We start from the raw sequence: 25,454 nt of genomic DNA, 5'->3' as shown, positions 1-25,454 counted from the left end.
CTGCTTCACTTTGCCTGTGCTGGAGCGATAGTACAGCGGTAGGGCGTTTGCTTTGCAGGCAGTCAACATGGCCGACCGGAGTTCGATTCCTCCGCCCCTCTCGGAGAGCCTGGCAAGCTACCGAGAGAGTATTGCCCACACGGCAGAGCCTGGCAAGCTCCCCGTGACGTATTCGATATGCCAGACACAGTAACAACAAAGTCTCCAATGGAGACGTTACTGGGCCCACTCGAGCAAATCGATGATCAACGGGAGGGCCTTTACCTTACTTTACTTACACTTTGCCTAGTGCTAAACCTTCTGACATCCTCCATTAGCATTTGAATTGACCTCTAGCTGATTCTGCTGAAACTGCTTGAGGAAAGACATTTTTACTGAGAAATTGATCTGCCTTAGTTTCCCACGATCTTCACACCATTGGGCTTTCCTCCCGTTCCTCCCATAGTGGACAGTGACAGGAGACAGACAAAGGAGGGGTGCCTCTTTGCAGAGACCATTCAGATGCTTGCCTGGCCGGTGGAGAACTTACCCTTAGTGGTTCAGCATTGTGACTTGCGACCGGCAGCTACGCCAGTGCCACCATTGACCATATGTTCTCCGTGGAATCACAGGCAGCCCACTCGAGCTCCGTGACTTTAGGGGGACTTTAAGAGTGCCAGGTCATGGAGGTACAAAATCATGCCCGATAGGAGGACCTATCAGGGTGCTCATACACACACATTCATACAGAGGTTATCACATTCCTCCCCCTTCCCCCCTAGAGATTTCCAAGGGAGCATACCTCCACAGCAGATTTTCCAAAGATGACCTCCTTCCTCGTGGACTTCTTCACTGCCTGTCCCTTCGTGGTCATCAACTGATGTTGGTGGGCCCCACGGGTGACTTATGTGAAGCGGGGAGGAGAAAGACGGTCACTTTCTCCCCACCCGCCTCTGCCACCCGGGACCCAAGGTTACTGGGTTCTTGTCTCGCCTCACAGAAAGAAATTTCAGGAGTAGACAAGCAGTGAAACAAATAGATTTTATTTGGAGGATTTTTGGAGAGGGAGAGAAAGGGATAAGTAGATAAGCGGGGGAATGGAGAGTACGAGAGAGAGAGAGAGAGAGAGAGAGAGAGAGAGAGAGAGAGAGAGTAACGCGTCCAGAGAGAACGCGGGCTTCTCCGAGGGTGGAGAGAGCCCCTACACACATCCCAGCATTAGACACGAAAGCATGAAAGTACACATCTCAAGAGGGGAGATGCGGGCGACACATGTGCTCGGGCACACATGTGCTCGGCCACATGGGCGCAAGAAGCACATGGGCTCCTTTGTTCAAGGTGGCCTTTATAGGGTTTCTCCAACCTGCCCCCACCTGGGGCTTCTTCCCAGGTAAAAGTCTGTTGCTAAGGAGGTTACCAGGGAGGTCCAAAAAGAGGAATTTCATGGGGAGGAGGCCTTTATCCATAGGGTCTGTGGATGGTCTTATCAGGCCTTTGCTTTCTGTATCCACAAGGTGGCTCATTCCTAGAATTCTTCTTCCATGAAACTTTGTTTCATTGCAAAGGGCCTTTCCCTATCTACCTGCCTACATCACAACCATTATTGCCATACTGGTCCCTACTCTATCCTAAGTATCCTCTGTCCCCCACACTTGTGGTTGTTTCCAACCATTGACAAGGCCTCCTGGCCCCCATTTTTCTAGCCTTGGATATCAATCTCGTGTGTGTGTGTGTGTGTGTGTGTGTGTGTGTGTGTGTGTGTGTGTGTATTATGGGCTGGAGCCATAGCACAGCGGTTAGGGCATTTGCCTTGCACGCAGCAACATGGCCAACCCGAGTTCAATTCCTCCGCCCGTCTCGAAGAGCCTGGCATGCTACCAAGAGTATCTCGCCCGCAAGGCAAAGCCTGGCAAGCTACCCGTGACATATTCAATATGCCAAACACAGTAACAACAAGTCTCACGATGGAGACGTTACTGGACCCGCTCAAGCAAATTGATGAACAACGGGAGGACTGTGACCATATATATTATATTCCACAAAATGGGTGCTTACTTATATTTGTGAAGGGACTTGGGAACCATATCCAGCAGTGCTGAGGCTCCTCCGAGCTCTGCTCAGGCATCACTCCTGGAGGGGATACTGGGGACCCTATGAAGTGCCAGGGAAAGGAATCTGAGTTTGCTGCTTGCTAGGCATCAGCCTTGCCCCAGGGCTCTCTCTCCAATCTAGAGTTTACTGACTTACAACCTAGTATTACAGAATATTCACAGTACGATGTAATATTTGGATATCCTGCAAAGTAACCATGATTCATGTATAGACCGTTTGAATTCCCTACCATAGATTCTAAAGTCAAAGACTGCTATTGGGTATTATGTAGGCTAAAATTAACGGTCTTGCTCAAGCTCTTTCTCTAGAAAAATCAACCTGAGGAGACGTGCGTCAAACGTACAGGAGTTGGTGCTTATAAACATCTTTGGATCTGTTAATTTTGGGTTAATAATATAGCAACTTCCAGTTTCTTTCCCAGACTTTATGGATTGATGGTGTTTGTACTGCATGGTGTCTTTTCAGTTTCATCTCGTGAAATAGCTATGGAGAATCACTGAAGGTATTCATTTTAGGCTACGTTTATTTGGAAGCTTTGCAATAATACAATAAAGGTTTTATTTGTTTTGGGTTTTTTTTTTTTTGCTTTTTGAGTCACACCTGGTGATGCACAGGGGTTACTCCTGGCTCTTCACTCAAGAGTTACTCCTGGCGGTGCTCAGGGGACCATGTGGGATGCTGGGAATTGAATCCGGGTCTGCTGCGTGCAAGGCAAACGCCCTACCCGCTGTGCTATCTCTCCAGCCCCCTGTTTTGACTTTTTTTTACCTTTAAACCTCACCAGTGGTTTTTTTTTCATTTTTTATAATTTTATTTATTGAATCACCATGAGACCAGTTACAAAGCTTTCGGGTTTAAGTCTTGGTCATACAATGAAACATCCGTACCTTCACCAGTACCCATTCTCCACCACCAAAAACCCTAGTATACCCCCATCCCACACCCTCTCCTTACCTGTGGAGGAGATGATTTCCACATTACTCTCTCTCTACTTTGATTACATTCAAAATTTTGACACCGGACCCACCATTATTATTTTGGATTTTACCCCAACACTCAGATCTCCTGAAAAGGCAACAGTAGACAATTTGTTTTCTATTCCTGGTTTTAAATAACATATGATGTCATGTGGCTGCAGTAGTGGTTGCGCGATTTTGGAATTCCAAAATTTTAACAATTAAATCTGGAGGGATTTCTTGCCAAAACCCGCTGGGTTCCGAGATTTGTTCCTGAGTCTCTGGGATCATGGCCGTTAAGCAGCTTGATCAAAGCCAGAAAGGCCTTTAGTGGGCGGTGACTAGGGGTCTTGTTGGGATGGGGAGGAAAGGGCTGGTCCCACCCCCATCCCGTGAGGCCCCACATGTCTCATCACTGAGGGCCCAAACCTGACAGTCCAATGGCCTCTGGAGGATGGCGGCCACCGAGCCACCAAGGGGGAGCAGGTGGAGGGACAGCACCCTTTCCTCCCTGGAATGGCCCAGCGACAGTAACCTACTGCAGGGTCTGGATGCATTTCTGCCAAAAGCCACTGTATTCCTAGATTTGTTTCGGAGTCTCTGGGATCATGGCCATTAAGTAGCTTAATCAGGAGCCAGAGAGGCCATTCGTGGGTGGTGACTTGGGGTCTTGTTGAGACTGGGAGAAAAAGGCCGGCTCCACCCCCATCCCATGAGGCCCCACGTATCTGGTCACTGTGGGCCCAAACCTGACTGTCCAATGGCCTCTGGCGGATGGTGGCCACTGAGCCGCCAAGGGGGAGCAGGCGCAGGGACAGCACCCGTTCTCCCCTCGGGCGGCCCGGCAACAGTAACCTATTGTGCGGTCCTGACGCATTTCTGCCAAAAGCTGCTGAGTTTCGAGATTTGTTTCTGAGTCTCTGGGATCATGGCTGTTAAACAGCTTGATCAGAAGCCAGAGAGGCCGTTTGTGGGTGACGACTTGGGATCTCATTGGGGAGGAAAGGGCCAGCTCCACCCCCATCCCATGAGGCCCTACGTGTCTCGTCACTGTGGGCCCAAACCTGATTGTCCAGTGGCCTCTGGAGGATGGCAGCCAGAGGGGTGCCAGGGGGAACAGGCCAAGGCACAAAATCTATTCCCACCTGGAGTGGACCAGCGCCTGTAACTTACTGCAGGGACTCGACACATTTCTGCCAAAAGCTATTGGGTTTCGAGATTTGTTTCTGAGTGTCTGGGATCATGGCCATTAAGCAGTTCAATCAGGAACCAGAGAGGCGATGCCTCCAAATATATAGCTGAACTGGAGATGTTTTGTGGGTGTGTCTCCCACATACCTAACTTTTGCCTGTTTACTTGGTAAACTCTGCCCCACGTTTTTGGGGTCTGGCCCAAAGCACGGCAGCAATTTGGGGGTACCTGGAAGTCTGAAGGTGCCATCAGGATGGGTATTAGTCTCCTATTTTGTTACTTAATGTTCCCCAGATGAATGCAATCTTTCTATGTCTGCCTCTCTCTTTCTGGCTCATTTCGCTTAGCATGATATTTTCCATGTAGTACCATTTGTATGTAAATTTCATGATTTCATCTTTTCTAACAGCTACATAGTACTCCATTGTGTAGATGTACCAAAGTTTCTTTAACCAGTCATCTGTTCTCAGCACTCAGGTTTTTTCCAGATTCTGGCTATTGTAAACAGTGCTGCAATGAACAAACAAGTGCAGATGTCACTTCGAGTATACATTTTGACCTCTCTGGGATTTATTCCCAGGAGTGGTATTGCGGGGTCAAATAGGAGCTCAATTTCTAATTTTTTGAGAATCGACCATACTGTTTTACAAAAGGGCTGAACCAGCCGGCATTCCCACCAGCAGTGGAGGATCCCTTTCTCGCCACTTCTGCGCCAACTCTGGTTGCTTTTGTTCTTTTGGATGTGGGCCAGTCTGTGTGGTGTGAGATGATATCTCATTGTGGTTTTGATCTGCATCGCCCTGATGATTAATGATGTAGAGCATTTTCTCATGTGCCTTTTAGTCACTTAGATTTCTTCTTTGAGAAAGTTTCTGTTCATTTCGACGCCCCATTTTTGATGTGGTTCAATGTTTTCTTCTTGTGGAGTTCAACCAGTACTTTGTATATCCTTGATATCAACCCTTTGTTGGATGTCTATTGGGTGAATATCCTTTCCCATTCTGTAGACTGTCTTTGTACTTTGGTTACTGTTTCTTTTGAGGTGCAGAAGCTTCTTAGTTTAAAATAGTCCCATTGATCTATCTCTGTTTTCACTTGCTTGACCAGTGGCATGACATCTTTGAAGATACCATTCGCTTCGATGTCATGGAGGGTTTTGCCAACCTTGTCTTCAATGTACCTTATGCCATTCTGACAATACTTATGGATTCCCGTCTGATGTAGAGGTCTTTCATCCATTTTGATCTTACTTTTGTACATGGTGTTCGGCAGAGATCTGAGCCCACTGTTTTGCATGTAGCTGTCCAGTTTTGCCAGCACAATTCGTTAAAGAGGCTTTCCTTGCTCCACTTCACATTTCTTGCTCCCTTCTCAAAGATTAGATGATCATATGTCTGGGGGAAGATGTCAGTATATTCAACTCTGTTCCACTGGTCTGCAGCCCTGCCTTTGTTCCAGTACCATGCTATTTTAGTTGTTACTGCTTTGTAGTAGAGTTTGAAGTTAAGGAGGTTGATTCCTTCCATTTTCTTTTTCCCAAGAATTGCTTTAGCTATTCTTCGGGGCTTATTGTTCCATACGAATTTCAGGAGTGTTTGCTCCATTTTTAGTTGAAAAATGTCATGAGTATCGTTATAAGGATCACACTGAATTTGTACAATGCTTTGGGAAGTATTGCCATTCTGACAATGTTAATTCTCCCGATCCATGAGCAGGGGATATCTTTCCATTTTCTCATGTCCTCTTTTATTTCATGAAGTAGCGTTTTGTAGTTTTCTTTGTACAGGTTCTTTACTTCCTTAGTTAAGCTGATTCCTAGGTACTTGATTTTCTGGGTCACAATTGTGAACGGGATTGTTTTTTTCATGACACTTTCTTCTCTCTCACAATTTGCATATAGGAAAGCCCTGGACTTTTGGGTATTGATTTTACAGCCTTCAACTTTACTATACAAGTCTATTGTTTCTAGGAGTTTCTTGGTAGAGGTTTTAGGATTCTCTAAGTATAGTATCATATCATCTGCGAATAGTGAGAGCTTGATTTCTTCCGTTCCTACCTGACTGCTCTTAATATCTTTTTCTTGCCTAACCGCTATTGCAGTACTATATTGAACAGCAGTGGAGAGTGTGGGCATCCTTGTCTCGTCCCTGATCTTAGGGGGAAGGCTCTCAGTTTTTCCCCATTGAGGATGATGCTTGCTGTAGGCTTGTGGTAAATGGCTTTAACTATATTAAGGAAAGTCCCCTCTCTCCCCATTTTGGAGAGGGTTTTCATCATAAATGGGTGCTGGATCTTGTCAAATGCTTTCTCTGCATCTATTGATATGATCATATGGTTTTTATCCAAGATCATTTTTAATAAAAAAATAAAGTCCTAAAATTATGTTTATATTTTTAAAAAGAGAAGTAGCACACGCAGTGGAGAACTGAGTGAGGGCCCTGTAGGAGGCTGCCAGCTCCGCCACGCCTCCCTCCAGTGGAACAGGTTCAGGAGCTCAGCAGTTACTCCTCCGCCTGCAGAGGGGCCCCTGGGAGCCCCATGTCCCCAAGGTGCCCAGGGCCCTGGCTGTCCTCCCAGGTGGGGACAAGCGCAGGAAGTGACAGGCCCTCCTGGGAGGCGGGTGGGCATTGCTTGCTTGTTTGCTTATTAGAGCCTACAGCGCTAATGGGCCAGCAGGGATGCCCCAGGGCGTGAGGCGCCTCTGAGTGCCTCAGAGCTGCCGAGGGAACCCGAGCACTTACAAGCTCCTGGCAAGCTCCTCAGAACTCTAGGGAGCTGCTAACATTGCTAATGAGAGGCCAGACCTGCGATCTCCACCCTCAACTTTTCACATGCTCTGTCCGTACACTCTCACACACATGCAAACACACCCACATGCAAACCACATACACAAGCAAATACAAATGCACACTTACAAACACATACACATACATGCAAACACACAAATGCACATGCATGCACATAAACACAAGCATACACAAACACTTCAAACACAAACACATAACTACAAGCCACACATATATGCATATGAACACATACAAACACAAACAAGTATACACAATTAATATATACAAACACATAAAAATGCACAAATACAAACACGCACTTGCAAATACAAACACATACACATGTACACAGACAAGCATACATACAACACACACAAACATACATGACTATACACATATACAAACATACACACATATACGCATACACACTGCCCTGCAATTTCCAAGTTATTTCAGTTTGTTTTTAATAAAGCACCGTGATTTGCAAAGATATTAATAGATAAGGGTTATAAGGGTTTTTTTTTTTCAAAATTGTATTTGTGTTGAGTTTTTTTCCAATTTTGTTTTAAGGATCATAAAATAAGCAAAAATTTCAAAATTCTTTATTCCATAGGTAGCCAATTAGAAGAAACAGGATTAGGAGGAAATGTTTGAAGTGTTTTGACAAAAGGGTCAGGCAGAAGTCTGGAGAGAGGCAGCGAGAAACAAACCCCATAGGCAGAGGTGAGAGGCATCTCAGAACCACATTTTATGGGTAACGGGAGGGGGGTCCCCACTGACCCTCCCTGGATGAGACAGGAAAGACCAAGCTGACATTTGCAGAATGGTCAGGACCCCAGTCGTCTTCTGAACCCGAGGCAGCTTGCGCACTGTCTTCTACCACCCTCCGGCTTATTAAAGCAATGTTGAGTTCCATGGCAGGGGATTGTTGAGTTTTAGACATGCAACATCCCACCACGGATCCCACTACCGAATCACCATCGCCCAACTGGGGTCCCCAGGTTCACTGTCACCCTCCAGCCCACCACTTGGACAGGCGCGTTTTGAGTTTGGCAGTCATAATCTGGATCTGGCATTTTCCGTGTTATTGACTCGGGACTGGCTCTAGAGCTGGGCCACTCCTCCACATCACTGATGTGTGTTTCTGTGCCCAAATGTCTTTCAATTTCTTTCTGTCTTACTAATGCTCTTTTATTATTTTATTTTATTTTTAGGGGTGGAGCAATAGTACAAAGGTATGCTGCTTTGCATGAGACCAACCCAGGCTCTATCCAAGGCATCCCATCGGGTTCCCCAAGCACTGCCAGGAGTAATCTTTGAGTGCAAAGGCAGGAGGAATCCCTGAGCATAGCCAGGAGTTACCCAAAAAGCAAAAAATAAAAATAATTTTTTGGGGGGTCACACCCAGCGATGCTGGTTCATGCACTCAAGAATTACTCCTGGCAGTGCTCAGGAGACTCTATGGGATGCTGGGAATCAAACCTAGGTCAGCTGCATGCACAGGAAATGCCCTACCAACTGTGCTATCACTCCAGCCCAAAACTATATTATTTGTAATATATTTGTTTGGATGATAGTTCTATGATTCACAACACTGTTCCTGGTGCTTTCGCGGACACATAATTCCAACACCACACTTATCATCATTGATTTTCTATAGCATTAGTGTTGCGGGAAAGAATTTACCAGGTCCTTGGCCCGACCTCCCAGCTCTGGGAGCTGCGGGGCCCAGAGTGGAGAGAGGGGTTACTCTTGGCAGGAAAAGAAAGGCAGGCCTAAGTCTGACCCAGACTTACCAGGAATGCTGCCTTCCCTCCCAGAAAAGAATTTCAGAAAGAGAAAAATAGTGAAGTCAAATAGTTTTAACTTAGAGTTAAAGGGGAGAGAGAAAGAGAGGAGAGGAGAGAAGAGAGAGAGAGAGAGAGAGAGAGAGAGAGAGAGAGAGAGATAAAGTGAATGAGAGAGAGATGCATTCAAGAGAGAACTTGGGCTTTTTAGTCAGCCACCCTATATTACCCACCCCACCCCACCCCACACACACAGTATTGGGGGCACACTGTTTGCCTTGCAGAATGATTATGTAGGTTTTCTCCCAAACCGCCATGTGTGGGATTTTCACACTAGATTAAAAAAAACCTTGGTATTGTTGTTTTGCTTAATTTTCAGTTTGCTTGTTTTTGTTTTGGGACCACACCCAGTGGTGCTCAGGATTTACTTCTGACTCTACACTCAGGAATCTTTCCTAGTAGGGCTCGGATGACCACTTGGGATTGAGCTGGGGTCGGCCCTGTGCAAGGAAGGGCCCTCCCGCTGTGCTATAGCTTGGGCCCCAACATTTGAAACGTTTGATGGTCCATCTTCATTTCCTATCACATTCACCTGCTGGATCTTCTTTCCGAAAAGGGGTCCAGCCTTTACTGAACCTGGGCTGGTGCCAGTTAGAGTCTTAGCAGGCCTTAGTTCCTGTGTCCACAAAGTGGGTCCAGCCATAATATGTTTTTCTACTTTAGAGTTGGAGAAAGAGTCACTTCTTCAAACCCCATCTTGGTTTAATTACTTCCCAAGAAGTCATTGCCCAGGGTTCCTGCTGACAATCTATCTACTACTTCATTTTGTTTCCACTTGGGGTGTGGAGGGGGCCATACTTGACAACACAGTGCTCAAGAGTTATTTTTAATTCTGTGCTCAAGGATTGCTCCTGGTGATGCTCAGGGGGCCATACGAGGCGTGGGGGATGAACCTGGGATTGGGCCCACATAAGGCAAGAACCTTAAGCCCTGTTCTATCTCTCCAGCCTACGTTTGATTTCCTTGGTGCAAAAGTTACTTGAGGTCCTAGAAGTTCTGAAAAATCTTTGGGAGCTACAGAGACAGTACATTCAGTAAGGTGATGGCCTTGAACACATCCATTGGGTTCCCCAGGTCCCCTGACCCCTGCCAGGAGTGCTCACTCCCCTCCTCCCCCCAAAAAAGAAGAAACTTTCACCACTCCTCAACTATAGCCAAGAATAAAAATTACCCCAGATTTGGACTTTTTACAATGACCTATCAAAGAAAACAATCTATTTGACAGAGCAAACATATTTGGTCTTGTTTTTGTTTTGTTTTGTTTGGGAGGATGTGCTCAGGGATCACTCCTGGCAGGAATCAGGGACCACATATGGTGCAGGGGATAGAACCAAGGTCAGCTGCATGCAAAGCAAGAGTCCTGCCTTCTGTAATCCTCTCTGGCTCATGCTGTTCTTTTAGACATAAACAGTTCCACAGACTTCCAAGCCCAGATCATGTTTCCCTGAGACTCTGGAAAAATGCAGCAAACCAGCAACAAACCAACAGGAGCCTAGTGCCACCGATGAAAGCCCACTTTCCCTCTATCGCCGCCAACATCGGAAACTGCTGCTTCTTTGCAATGATAGCTGAGTCTCGCCTCTCCTTAGAACCAGATAAGTGTATTGAGAGATGGGGGTGTGTGGCTTCATCGTAGAGCACATACCGGCATGGGTCCAATCCCCTGAGGTTGATACCAACCACAGCCTCCAATTCCTCAGACCCTTCCCCCAAATCACCAAATAAGCACCAATGCTTTCTCTCCTTTCTAATACTGACATACACCCCCCCGCAGCTCCCAGTGGTGTGGCCAGAATATGTGGCCACCCCCAGCAGTCCTTCGTGGCTGCTCCCAACTTAGTGCTCAAGCACTGCTCCCGGCTATTCTCCGGGACCATGAATACTGGGAAGCAAGCCTGCACCCCAACCTGTTTAGCTAATTCCCTGATACCGTGATTTATAGTACAAAATCGTATTCTTTATTTACCCTTATTCCTAGCACAGGGAACCCCAGCAAGGGCTTTTTCTAATTTGTCTTTGCTTCTTTTGTTGTCTGATTGGTTTCCGTGGGGAGGGAGTTTGGGGCACACCAGCCATGCTCAAGGCTACTTCTGGCTCTGTACTCAGAGTCACTAGCAAGACAAGCACCTTCACCCAATACTATCTCTCCAGCCCTGGGAAGTTTTCTTGGTTCTGTGAAGGAAGCACTTTTGGGAAAGTCGCTAAATCACTCAGGTTGTGAAGGTCATTTGTCAAGGGAAACCAAAGTAAACAAAGGTTGCATCTTCCAGACCTCCCCGGATTTGCCCAGGGCTTGACCCAATAATTCACCAAGGGCCTATGTACTGAAGCTCCAGAACACTCAGACTGTCTGGTCTGAGAGAGCCTCTGAGCTGGGGGACACATGGAGACTTGAGAGGATGGAAAGTAGCTGAGCCAGAACAGGGCAGGGTTCAGACGGCTTCCCTTTCTAGGTTCTGCTGCAACCCTTCAGCTGACTCTTAACCCCTAATCTTGAAGACGCTTCTGCAGAGCCTGGACCCAGAGCATGGTACAGCGAGGAGGGTTGCCTTGCATGCGGCCAACCCCGGTTTGATTTCCAGCATCCATAGGGTCCCCTGAGCACCGCTGAGAGTAATTATTGAGTGCGGAGCCAGGAAGAACCCCCGAGCTGGGCAGTTTTGACCAAAAAAGAAAAAAATACAAAAACAATATCCAAAGAACCCTTCCTAAGGAAGGAAGAACCGTAGTAGGAAGGTTCTGGATAGAGCATATTGGGTAGAGGGTTTCCCTTGCACGAGGCTGGCTGGAGCTAGAGCCCCATCATCCCACAGGTGTGCCCTAAGCCTTCCAGGAGCGACTTCTGAATGCAGAGTCAGGATTAAATCCTCCGACTGTGCTATCGTTCCGGCCCCATGTTTCTAAGAGAATAAATGATTGTTCAAAGAGTCTACGACAACCACGGTGAGCTTTGGGCAGCTGGGGCGCTGTGGACAGTCACAGAGAGTGTCACTGTTACTCCTGGTATCTATGAGCCCAAAGACACGGAAGAGTCCTTCCATCCTGTGTCTCCTCCTTTCAGGTTCATAATGTCACTATGGTTCCCGTAGGTGCAAGCAGGGGTGGGCTCAGCGACTGCACCCGTGGGAGGCAGGCTGGGTGGGTTTGCAGGCGCACACGCAACTCACAGACCTCCCACCTTGAACGCATGCTCCATACTGCGATACCACAGACGGCCAGCAGGGGGCGGGCCCACCACGGCAAAGGGGCCACACGCGCTCCAGACTGCAATACCGCAGACGGCCAGCAGAGGGTGGGCGCACCGCGGCAAAGAGACCACACGGGCTCCGAACTGCGATACCGCAGACGGCCAGCAGGGAATGGGTGAACCGCTGCGTAGGGGCCCGAGGGATCCAAACAGGCCCGTGGGGTCCCAAGCAGCTTCCACCCGAGCGATGTGCATCGGGATTAGAATCGATTTACTGCGGGGAGGGCGCTTGTCTTGCACGAGGCCCACCAGGACCCACCGCCCCCCCCCTGGGCACCCTAAGGACTCCCCAAGGGGACTTGGGAGTGACCCTGAGCGCAGAGCCAGGGGTTGGACCCGAGATCCAGGGTGTGCACATCAAACAAAAATTTTTGAAAAAAACAAGATTGGAGGAGTGGGCAAGCTAAATAGATAAAGGTGGGGGGCAGGGGTGTAACTGGGCTGCAGAGCACCGGCCTAGCAGGTCTGAGTCCACGGATTTGATTCCAAGCTCCTGGATCAGGCACCAGAGTCACCCACCCCGCCACCGGAACTCACAGTTTCAACTGGGAGGAGGGCTGCGGGAGGCAGGGGGGGCAGGAGGCTGAGAGATGCAGGAGGAGCAGGAACGCAGCCTTCCTCACAGGCCACAGAACCACGCCCCCAGCACCCCCAGAGTCGTGCCCTGAGCACTGCAGGTGGGAACAAAAGGAAAGAAACTGTGGGATACTGTGTATCTGACCCTGACTAGCCTCAGGCTCCCTTCTTATTTTATGTCACTGTCAATGTCCTCTCATTGTTCATCAATTTATCAATTTTGCTCAGTAACATTGTGAGACTTGTTACTGTATTTGGAATAACGAATGCATCAAGGGTAGCTTGCCTGGCTTTGCCATGCAGGTGAGATATTCTAGGTAGCTTGCCAGGCTCCCCGAGAGGGGCGTAGTAATCAAACTCTAGTCGGCCGTGTAGGAAGCGTGCAAGGCAAACGCCCTACCCTCTGTGCTATGTATGTAACTTTTGCCTGTTTATTTTCTTGGTAAACTCTGCCCCAAATTTTTGGGGGTTGGCCCAAGGCATGGCAGCAATTTGGGGGTACCTGGAAGTCTGAAGGCGCCATCAGGCTGCTGATGCACTCGCCTCACAGGTACAGACTGACCTGCTGGTGGCACCATACCCCCAACCCAGTGCTTCTTACGGTTTACTCCTGCCTCTGCACTTAGCGATTGCTCCTGCCGGGGCACAGATGACTGCATGGGATTCCTGCGATTGAACCCAGATCAGCCACATGCAAGGTAAGAACCCTACTCACTGTACTACCTCTTTAGCCCAAGATAAACACTTTTAAGAAAATGGTATACAGGCACAGAGCAATAGTTCAGCTGGAAGGGCATGTGCTTTGGCCAATCTGGCTTCAATCCCTGACGTTCCGTATAGTCTGCCCAAGCACTGTCAGGAGTGATTCCTGAGTGCAGAGCCATGAATAAGCCCTAAGACATCACCAGGTGTGGCACAAACATAAAGAAACAAAAAGAAATTGGTGTATCAGGATTCCATTGTAGAAACTCTTTGACTTATTTGACTCTATAGTTCTTGATTGCTAGCCAAAAATCTTTTATAAATAAACCGGAGAATAATCAGTTATCACTGGCAAAAAGGAAATAATTTTATTCAAGTAGATATAGAACATTGTTTGCTCAAATTTTAATACTGCTTTACATAGTTTGTGAAACAATTTCAATCGTGTTTATTACTCAAAATGTCAATGGATTACGATCTTTCACTGGTGAGACACTTGATAATCTCCAGAGGAAAATACATCAAAAGCATATATACAATTATAGAAGTTCTTATAATCCATGTAGCCCTGATGGTACATTATTTATCACGTTTTACAGAACTAGAAAACATTCAAATGAACATAAATAGATTCAGATTGGATGATCACCTTCTGATGGTTCAGGTCCTTCATTTAATTTTTTCTGATAAGAAAATCGAAAATTATTAATGTTGAATTTCTCATCATACATTCATCTAAAAACACAGTGGAAAAAAAGTAAACTTTGTAAAGACAGTAAATTGGTTATTGTAGGTGTTTCACAAGTAGCTTGCTATCTAATCCAGGAACTGCTGGAGATTTCTGCAGAGTGCAGAGAATGAGGTGGCCGGGCCGAAGTTGTTGTTGTCGTAATTGTTGAGGTCGTCCCCGTTCCCTTTGAGAGCTGCCTCGGACATCATCTCCACTTTCATGTTGAGGTCCTGATTCTTTCTTTGGAGGTCCACAATCACGGAATTCAGGAAATCAATCTGTGTTCAAGGAGAGCGTGAGACGGTGAGCCATCTGCGGGAGCCATGGGAGCCCGCCACAGAGGAGGCTGGGCCCCGCTTCCAGTCCCCGCCCCAGGGTTGGAGGCAGCCAGAGCTCCCCTTTCCCTTCCTGAGCGCAAGCTCCCAGGTGCCCAGGGAAGACCCCAGGAGGAGATGCTGGTACCCCTCGGTTCTTCTCAGAGCAGGGAGTCAAGAGGGGTCTTCCCTCTCCTACAAAGACAAACTCACTTCTTTCAAATGAATGGGGCGGGGGGAAATCCCACTTTACAAAAGCAAGCATGACTGTAGGCACAAACATTCATGTTTCACTTGAAAACTGGCAGGCGCGTTGGGTCTGAGTGATAGCACAGCGGGAAAGGTGCTTGACTCGCACGCAGACAACCCAGGTTTGATCCCTGGCATCCCATAGGGGCCACCGGAGAGCAGCCAGGAGTGATTCCTGAGTGCAGAGCCAGGAGGAAGCCTGGAGTATCGCCAGGTGTGGCCCCCAAAGAAAGTGTAAATAAAACCAGAAAAACAGACTGATTCTTTTTCTCCCTCAGGGCAAGTTCTGATGGCCAGTCTCTGAGAGTGCCCAGGCCATCCCACACTACAGCCAAGAAACACAGATCTCTCTTCCTCCAGCTTAAAACAAAACATAACAAAACAAAACAAAACATGGAAATGTTCAGTTCCCAACAAACCCATACAGGGTCCACCTGCACAGCCCACATGCAAAGTTCACTTCAGCCCACAAGTGCCCTCCAGGGCCACCTGCTGTTAAGTACAGAAGTGCAGTAAGTGAGGGTGTGCGGGAACTCCTCAGGGCACTGGGACCCAGATGGTCCACTTCCTTGGAGAGGATTCAAACGATAAAGCGCTGCAGAGCCGGGTGGGATGGAAGGGGGGTTGGGGAAGGAGAGACATCAAGGAGGCCCCAAGGCTGACTCCTGCTGCAGGCCAGACCCGAGCCTGGTGATGGTAGGTGCGGGCACCGGACTGCAGCCAAGTGTGCAAACCCCGGAGGACCACACCCAGCTGTCTCCCTTGACAGGAGCAAGAAGCAGGAAGGCAGCCCAGAGGACCAGACTCCCCCAGCTCTGGGCCTAGAGCATGCGCAAAGAGGCTGGGACAGCCACATGCTGGTGGGCGTTTCCGTTTGCGACTGAACCTTCCTGGCAGGGAAGAAGCCCTCCAAAGTGGTGTTCGACTCTGGCAAAGTGAAGATTTGCCAATGTGATGGGAGCCCGAAGCCCAGGTTCTGGGAGAGCAGCAAGAGGAAGGGCATTGGAGGGCTCTGGCAAGGACATGACCCCTTGACTGAAGGGATGTGTCCTTGTCCATGGGGCCTCTCACTCCTTAAGCATCACCTCTTGTGCTGGGAGCGTGTGGGGGTGGGGTTCCGGCAGCATGTGCGCGGCCCCTGTTTCTCACGGGCGCCAGGGGAGCACAGCCCCTTCTTCCTCAGCTTCCCTCTTTTTGGCTTCTGTTATTTTAATTAATCAATTAATTTGGGGAGGGGGTTTTTGGGTCAGAATCCGGCGTTGCTCAGGAGTGACTCCAGGCTCTGCACCCAGGAAGTACTCCTGGCGGTGCTTCGGGGACCATATGGGATGCCGGGGATGGAACCTGGGTTGGCCATGTGCAAGGCCAACACCCTACCTGCTATACTATTGCTCCAGCATCATTCTCGGATATTTTAAATGGTAGATATTTCCCGACTCTTTTGAAGCATACACGCATATATACATATATACATGTCTGTGTATGTATACATGCTTATCTAGAACCTTTGTGGGTAGTCAGTTTGGTTTGTTTGGGGGCCACACCCGGTGGGGTAGGGAAAAAACCCTAGCTCTGTGCTCAGGGATCACTCCTGGCTAGGGTGGAACAGCTCAGGCTGTCAGCAGTCACTCGAGCCGGGAAAGTGGGGCTGTGAGGTCAGAGGGCACTGGCTCACCTAGCACTGCACTCAGGAATTACTCCTGGCGGTGCTGAGGGGACCATATGGGATGCCGGGGATTGAACCTGGGAATTCGGTGTGTAAGTCAAACGCCCTCCCCGCTGTGCTATCACTATGGCCCAGGATATGGTTTCTCTCAGGGCTGAGGCCGGGCCTACACAGCCCTGGTCACTACCATCACCCACCTTACTCTGCATCATCGCATTGGTGTTCCTGGTGTCCTCCAGGGAGGCCAGGGCCTGCAGGGACGGCTCCCGCTCGGCCAGCAGCTCGGTCTGCTGCGCCTCCAGCAGCGCCTGGTCTTTCAGCAGCCAGTGCAGCTGCCGCTGGAGCTTCGTGGCCTTCTGGCCCAGCAGCTCCTTCTCAGAGCCAAGGCTCTTCAGCTGCTCACGCAGGGCCGACTCCACGCGGGCGGCCTCCTCCTTCTCAGCCATGAGCTCCTCGATCTCTTGCACCAGCGACTTCTGATCCCGAGCCAGCTCCTCGTAGGAGCACTGCAGCTTCTGGATGATGTTGTCCTTGTCCTTGGCCAGGGATAGGTTCTCCAGAACCAGCTTCTTGACATGCTCCTCCAGTTGGCCCCTCTCCTCCAGGCCCTTCTTGCACTCGGCCACCAGGCTGCTCTTGCTCATCTGCAGCTCCTCCACCAGGGCCTGCAGCCCCAGCTTGGCCACCTGCAGTGCGTCCTTCTCCGCGCCCACCCTCTGGAGCTCCTCCTGCACCGCCCTGCCCTCTTCCCGCACTTTCTCTTTCTGCGCCTCGAGGGCTTCTCGGTCCAGCCGCTCCTGCTGGCAGAGCTTCTCTGCGGCCCACCTGGCCTCGATGACCTTCTCCTTATCCATGCGAATCGCTTGGTTCAACAGCCAGAGCTTCCTCTGCTCTTCCCGCAGCGAAGAGTTTTTGGCCTCCGCTTCTCTGAGTTTCAATTGAAACCACCCTCTCTTGGACTTCAGACAGAGCTTCTCCTTCGCCAGCAATTCATTCTCTGACCTCAGGGCCCTGCGATCCTCTGACATCAGCTCCATCTCTTCTTTGGCCGAGCTTAATAAGCAAGTTAAGGACTGCAGAAACAAAAAGCGGGGAAGAATGGAAACAAGAATGAGATCAAGCAGGCACAAGCAAGCCAAGCACTTCATGTGGCCTAAATACCAGAAATGAAAATGGCATAGTAGTCTTACCTGCACACGCGTGTATACGCGCACGCGCACACACTCACACACACATGTACACACACAGGCAGGATGGAGAGGCTCAAACACAGTTAGCTTCTTAGCGTCAACATAAATACCTGCCTATTTTGTGGATGGGGGCCCCACACCTGCTGGTGTTCGGGTCTCGCTCAGGGTTCTGTGTTCAGGGATCACTGCTGGCAGGGCCGGAGGACCATACGGGATGCTGGGGATCAACCCCGGGTTGGCCGAGTACAAGGCAGCACCCTACCCATTCTACTATCAGCCGATTTGATTTTTGAAATGCCGTCTGAAATGATTCCTGACAGCTCCCCGGAAGGTGTAAGTACAGTTGGATCCTGACATTGGGGCATAAGATTTTTCCCCCCACTTCAATTCTTCTATTATAAAATCCATCACTCTGTCCTAGAAGGGATGCATTCAAAAACTAGTTTTCAATACAATTCAAAGAACTACAAAAAGTATTTTGTTTTGGAACTTTGTCCAGGAGGGGAAGGGAAAAGCAACCACTGCTTGTCAAACGATTTTCACAGGGACACACAGAGGCAGGAAATGGACTTAGCCCCCAAAGTTATACACTTTATAGAAAATCCAGACGAATCCACCAAGCTTTGGAGACTGAAGCCAACAGTTTTTGCTTGCCAAACACAGTAACAAGTCTCAAAATGGAGACATTAGTGGGCCCGCCCGAGCCAATCGATGAGCAATGGGAGGGCAGTGTTTGCAGTCATTTGGGAGGGGCCCAGGGGCTCCAGGAGGACTGGCCGCACACGGGTCAGGGTCTCCCTCACCTGCTCTCCCTGCCCGTCAGCAACGGGTTGTGCGTTTTCATTTCTGAGTCTCAATGCACACCACAGTTGAACCGCCATGTACTTTCCAGAACTTTCTGCAGCAAGGGCTATCTTCTCTGTCCAGCTCAGCAGCCATGAGCCGCAGCAGGCTACTGGTGTGTGCTGGGCAGCTGACCGCAGACGGCCATGTTACCGGAATGGGACTGACCTGAGCATGCACACGAGGCTGCTGGCCACAGAACTGGGCCAGCAGGTGGTCCAGAGAGGAGACGTAGCCCTGGCTGCGGTGCGTGGTGGAAAGAGGCCGGGCACCAACACACACACGGGCCACGGCCGCCATCAGCCGCGGCGCTGCCCTGCGCCCACCCACCTTGGCCTTGTTGGCTTGCGTCTTCAGCTCGGCCACCTCCCGCAGCAGGCTCCCGTTCTCCGCCTGCACCGCCTGCAGCTTCTCCTTCGCCTGCAGCAGCAGCTGCTGAAGGGCCTGCGGCGCGTCCTCGTGCTGCCCCTGGATCTCCACGCTGGCCTTGGCGTGCTCGGCCTGTAGAGCCTGGCACTGGCTGCGGCTCACGTCCACCTTCTCCTCCTGTGGGGAGCCGGGGGCCACCGTCAGCCGCCGGCCCCCTGCCCGCTCCCAGCACACACGCACACACACGAACAAACACGAACACAACGCAAATACACAAACATACACACACGCACACACACGGCCCCTCTACTCTGCTCACCAGCATGCACACACAAACACACATGCACACACACACGCGTGCACACACGGCCCCTCAGCTCGGCCGCTTTCGTTCAAGTTCTCCTGAAGACTACGAAGCGCTAGCCCCTTCCCCTGCAGCTCCTCGGCCAGGCTATCGGCCTACCAGAGTCACAAGGATAGAGTGAATGGACCAAGGAGACAAATAGGAACGGGAAGGGGAAAACAAAACAGAAAACACGTATGAGAAGCCCATGACCCAACACAACCCCGAAGAACAGAGGCGTGAGGTGAGCGTGATTGCCTGAAGCTCGCGAAGCCAAGGCCTTGGCGCCGGCAGTTCTGGTGATGACTGTCTAGTGGTTATTGAAAACGGCCCAAACAGAGGTGTTTTCTAGACCTAACTTTGGCGTGACCAGAAAATAAGAAAGCCTATGAGAAAGACTGACTTTCCAGGGGCGGGGAGATGGCACAAAGGGCTGGAGTACACACCAGGCCCAAGTTGGAACTGCAGCACCACTGGGCGAGACTGAGATCGGTCCACAAGCTGAAAAGCCCCACTACTGCTGGGCGGGAGGACCCCAGAGCCCAGAGCATAGCTTGGCGAGGAAGAAGGAAGAAAGCAAGGGAGGAGGGAAGCTAAGGATAGGAAGGAGGGAGGGAGGAAACAGGGAAGAAAGGGAAAGGGAGGGGAGGAAGGGAAAAAAAGGTTATCTTTTTTTTTTTCTTTTGGGTTTTTCGGTCACCCTAAATGCTCAGGAATTTCTCCTTGGCAGTAACCCGGCCAGCTCACCGAGAGTATCTTGCCTGCACGGCAAAGCCTGCCAAGCTCCCCGTGACGTATTCAATATGAAAAACACAGTAACAAGTGTCACAATGGAGACGTTACTGGGTCCGCTCGAGCTAATCGATAAACAACGGGAGGGTAGAGACAATGACAGTGACCCTATGGGATGATGGAGATCGAACCCGCGTGCAAGGCAAATGCCCTTCCCATTGTACTATCATTCCGGCCCCCAAGATTTACTTTCTTGTAGTTTCTTTCCTGTGACTTTAAAAGTTTGAGGGGTTTCAATATGAAATTTAAAATGAAGAACCTCTAATCCACTAGACAGCAGTCACACGAACTTGACGTTTGTTACATCTTGATGCGAACAAGTGGGTCAGCTATCCCCTGCTGTGTCCTAGGAATTGATTCCATTTGTTTCAGCCAGTGTTTCTGGAATGCCAGCCAAGGAGTCCTGAGTCCTGAGAAGAACTCCCGGGGATCTCGGGGCCCTTCTGTTATGTCTGTCAGTCCTGTCTACAAAGCCCACAGCCCTTCCATCTTGGCCAACAGAGAAGTTTCTCCAACAAAGTGCCCAGCGCGGAGGAGCGGGGGGGGGGGGGGGGTGAGGGCACGTCCCTGCCACCACAATCCTATAGGAGGAAAAGGGCATCTCTCGGGGCTCCTTGGTGAGAACTGCAGCTTCCTCGGCTTGGCCCAGATCTCACTGTCTCGTCCTTCCCCAGGGTCAGGGCTACCATGAGAGTCCATGCCTGTGGCCAGCAGGGGGCCATGCTGGAAGGTGGACTTGGCCCAAGTACCCCTTAAAGGCTGAAAGGGATGAAATCTCTGCTGGACTGGGCGGGGGCTTGTGCTGCAGGGAGGGAGGGGCTGGCAATGAGAAATACCAAGATGGGCCACGTCCCCAGTCCTGAGGGAGCTCAGAGGCTCAGAGGCATCGAACACCAGCTGGGAACTGAGGCACCTCGGGGAGAGGATGGCAAAGCCCGTCACACGAGCAGGTGGTCAGCAAGGTCAGGGAAAGACCCTCGCGGCCTGACTCGAGCCCAAGTGTCTGGGCAGACTCGGCGAGTATGCAGCGGGCCCAAGGGGTGGGGGGCAGAGGTCTGCTCTGGAGGCTCCTATCTTGTTTTCTCACTGGCCTCGTGAAGAATTCTCTGTTTCAGAAAGACCCCAGACGGGCCCGATTAGCCGGGGCCAAGGCTAGCACGGCATCCGGGTGCTGGGGACCATTGACAGCCCCCGAATCATGCCGACTCCTTCTCAGTCCCATCAGAGGGAACCGCACGGGACGTGACTGGAAGACCTGTCAGCACCAAGCCGGAAAACGGCGGCGAGCAGACTGACACACAGCATGCAGGGAGCGAGCGTGGAAGTGGGCAATTGCGCCCGAGTACCAACCTGCAGCTCTCAGCCCACTTTGCATTCTCTAACTCCTGAATCTGCCGCTCAGCCACCTGGAGCTGCTGCCTGAGCTTCTCCATTCCCAATTGACCTTCGGAACTGGCCTTCCAGAGCCCATCGAGCTGCAAGAGCTTCTGCTGGGTGGCCTCCAGCTGTGCCGTGGCATTGGCCAGGGCCTGGGCTTGCTGACTACACACGGCCCGCAACCCGTCCAGGTGCTTTACCTTCGTCTCCGCCTCCTGCAGCTTGTTCAGGGCGTCCTCCATCTCCACCAGGTGCTGGTCCTCGATCTGCTCGAGCTTGGCCCGTGCGGCCTCCAGGCTGTTCTTCTGCTCCTGGGCCGTCCTGAACAGCCGCGACCTGAGCGTCTGCAGCTCGGAGGCGTGCGCTGCACGCTCAGCCGCCTGCTGGGCCTTCAGGCTCTCCACCTCCTGCTGGTACTCGAACTGTAGCCTCTCGATCTGCATCTTGAGCTCGGCCAGCTCGGCCGCCTCGGCGCCCACGCCCTGGCTCACGGATGCCTTCGGCTCGCCCATGGCCTGTTGGTGCAGGGCGATGGCCGTCTCCAGCTTGGACTTCCACAGGGCGATCACGTCCGCATTCTCCTTGTTGGCATGGTCCAGCTTGGTCCTCAGGCACTCGTTCTCCTTGGCGAGCTTCTCAGAAGCCGCCTGCAGGGACTTCACCTCCTTCTGGTGGGAAAACAAAATTTCCATGAACTTAAAACAGGAAGGAAAAGAAGCAGAAATAGAAATTTTTCTTTTCCAAACTGACTCTTTGCTTCTTCTTGTTTTAAGGAAAAGCTTCCAAAAAATGGGGTTCTAAAGGATTTGATTTGTGCTGCTCGACTGAAAATCAAAGCTGAGGCAAAGGCATAGACCCGACTGTCAGAACAAGAGAAAAACGCTCATCAAGAGCAGCCTCCAGCCCCAAGGAGCAGAGATGTGTCAGCTGGGCCCTGCCAGGTGCATGACCCCAGGTATCCCTGTCTGATTCGGAGTCTCCAGCAGAAGTGGTCCCGGCGGGGTCGGCCAGGCCGCCCCGCATCCTTGCCTGCACCTTGCAAGCCTCCGGGACCTGCCCGGGCTTTACCTCCAGGTCGCCTTTGGTGATGGACTCCTCCTCGACTCGGAACTGGAGGTCTTCCACTTTCCTGTGGGGGAGAGGGAGACGTTGTGAGGGGCGTCACTGCTGCCCCCCATGAGGGCCACCATTTTGTAGATGCGCCTGACCCAGCCCCCGGCTCCACACACAGGAGGGCTGAGAGAGTCGGGGAGGGCCAGAGCGAGAGTACAGCAGGCAGGGCGTTTGTCTTGCACGTGGCCGACCCGGGTTCAATTCCCAGCATACCACTATGGACCCCGGAGCAATGCCTGGAGTAATTCCTGAGTGCCGAAGCAGGAGAAACCCCTGAGCATCGCTGGGTTGACCCAAAAAGAAAAAAAAGAAAGTCAGCGAGTCCCCTCACCTTCGAACACTGGGTGGGACACACAGGCTACAGGAGGAAGCTAGGCCAAGCCAACACCAGGTGCAGTGTCTTATCAACCCTTTCTGCCTCGCAGCTAACAGAGGTGGTTAAAAACTGACCCGCGGCGCCTGCCAGTCCCTCCCAGCCAGCGCCTGTCCCCACATTGGGACAACAACTGAGCCCCTGGGGGAGAAGCAGCCAACGACTCGGGGGCGGGGGGGAGGGGCTCCCAGTGACTGTCGAGTCGGCATGTGGAGCTGAGGGGCTGAGCCAGGCACTGGCAGTGCCCCTGGGCACCACACTGCCGGGAGCCCATCTGAAAAGGCGGTCTCGGCCAGCACCCCGTGTCCATCTGTCTGCAGACAGGCCTCAGCCCCGCGTCTGTTTGTCTGCAGCCTGGCCTGAGCCCCATGTCTGTCTGTCTGCACCCCGGCCTGAGCACCACGTCCGTCTGTCTGCAGCCTAGCCTGAGCCCTGTCTGTCTGCTGTCGTGCCCCATGAGTACTGTGGGTTTCCTCCCGCCTGGGACTTAACCACAGGGACTCCCACAGGGCCCCACTGGGTTAGGACAGTTCCTTGCCACCCAGCACAGGCCTCCTGAATACCAGGCCAGGTGGACAGTGCAGGGAGGGCCGGGGGTGGCTTGGCTCCACTGAGCTCCCCCACCCCAGCCCTCCCGGTGAGGCCGCGCTCAGGACTGGGCACCCGTTGGTTTCTGGTTCTCACAGCCCTGGAAGGCCAGGAGTGCCCCACCCGAGGGAGGCCCCAGCTCCGGGCACGGCCTCACCTCTTCTCCTCCTCCAGCTGGTTCAGCAGCTCCACCTTCTCCCAGTCGGTCGCTTCCAGCATGGCCCGCAGCTCGTCGTTCTTGGCCTCCAGCTCCAGGACGTGCTGTAGAGGCAACGGCCCGTGAGTGGCCTCGCCCGCCCCCAACAGCCCTTTGTGGGCTGGCATCGCCACCTGTCACCACGGAAGCTAAATGCATCTCCCACCTAAGCTACGGCGTTTCTGGAAGGCCAGAGGGGAACCACACCACGAAAGCACCGGCGCGGACAACTCGGCACTCCCTAAACCCCCACAGGGCGAGCAGAAGGCGCATGCGATCAAACCACGCGCCGGACGCCACCGCAACAACGGCAGACGGGGACCCACGGCCTCTCCCTGCACCGCCTGCACCAAGCTCGCGCCCAGCCTCTACCGCAGGCGTCTCTCGGCCCCGGCACTGCCGTCTGCACAGATGTCACCTGGTCGTGCCCGTTCCGGCCAGGGCCAGCTCCTGCTCTATCTCCCCCACGTGGCTCGTGGCCTTGGCCACCTCCACCCGCTCCAGGTCCAGCTCGGCCAGCAGCTTCTCAATGTGCTGCTGCTTCTCCTTCAGCGCCTCCTGGAGGGCCGTGGTGCCGGAGATCTTGTGCTTGTAGCGGGAGGAGGTTTCCGGCAACTGCAAAGGAAAAAGAAACGTGAAGGGGATGGGGGCGGCCGACACGGGCATGCACGCGGTGATCCTCGGCAAAGCACATGCAGCAGTGCTGCATCCTTGCATATAGGCCAGCGACTCTCAGCAGAAACGTCTTGAAACCTTCCGAAAGATCCTTGGACGGGACCTGGGCTCCACTGGCTTCGGGCCTCGTGGGAATCCAGAGGCTCTTCTGCAAAGCCGGAGGCAGCCCCCTCCACAGCCCGCTCTGGCCTGAGCTTCCTTAAGGATGAGCCCTTGGCTTGAGCTTGAGTCCAGCTCCAGCATCTTCAGCCTTGCAGGTCCGTCAGGGTCTCCCTGGGCAGCCTGTCCCTTCTCTCTTCCTCTTCCTTCCAGCTCACCTCGCTCTCCCGGGCACCCGCCCCAAGCCTGAATAGCAGTAACCAGAGACTTTTGTCTCTGGGAATGGCCCCGTGCCCCCGGGTGTCACTGGGTGCGACCCTATAAAAGACCCCTGTGCCATCTGCCTTCGAAAATGGGGGATGAGAGGCTAGAATGATAAAGTTGCGGGAAAGGCGCTGGCCTTGCACGCCGCTGACCCGAGCTGGATAACAGGTACCCACCCCATAGGGTCCCGAGCCCACCAGGAGTGACTCCTGAGTGCAGAGTCCGGAGTAAGTCCTGAGTATTGCTGGGGCATGGCCAAAGTCCAGGAAAAAAAAAAGGAAAAAGTGGTGGGTGAGAATGTGTGAGGGCTCACGCCCAGCAAGCAGGACAGCAAGGGCAGCTCAGGGAAAGACCAAGCACAAAGGGAAGGAGAGAAGAGGCAAAGACAGTGAGGAGGGGAGGGGAGTGGGCTGAAGGGCTGCGGGGACCAGGGGTCCTGTCCGTTCTATCCTGGGCTCGTGGTCACTCATGGTCGCTCTGCAGACCCAGATCCCTCTCTGCACAACGGCCCCTGGAGGAGGGGGCAAGGCGGGACCTGATCTTCATTCTTCGGGCACACGGTGGCGGGGGCTGCAGTGGCGATGGCCAGGACTTCCGCTCCTTCTGCCCGGCCATCCCTGTTCCATCGCCCTGCTGTGGTCCAGCCGCAGGTTCTCTTGCCGCTTCCCCGCATCATCTGAGCTGCTGCCAAATGCCTCCTGACCGACGGGCCCAGCAGGGCCCAGGCTGTCCACTGCTGCTTTGCCTGTTGGGAGCTCTCGAGCCACCTGGTTCTGTCCGGAGAGCGGGATCATCCTTGCCTGTGCGTAAGGACCTGGCCGTGATTTCCCGATACACTTAAAGTATATCTGTTCCGATTAAATGCCCTCCCCAGGGC

General features: G+C 52.0%; 1 pseudogene; it reads right to left on the bottom strand.

Moving 5' to 3' along the window:
* LOC130024592 (CAP-Gly domain-containing linker protein 1-like) overlaps positions 1 to 25,454 on the bottom strand; it is a 76,813-nt pseudogene that overhangs the window by 45,342 nt on the left and 6,017 nt on the right.

This window comes from Sorex fumeus, unplaced genomic scaffold, assembly GCF_029834395.1.
Source record: "Sorex fumeus unplaced genomic scaffold, SorFum_2.1 ptg000029l, whole genome shotgun sequence".
In the NCBI taxonomy this organism is placed as follows: domain Eukaryota; kingdom Metazoa; phylum Chordata; class Mammalia; order Eulipotyphla; family Soricidae; genus Sorex; species Sorex fumeus.
This window is presented reverse-complemented; position numbering and strand designations above follow the sequence as displayed.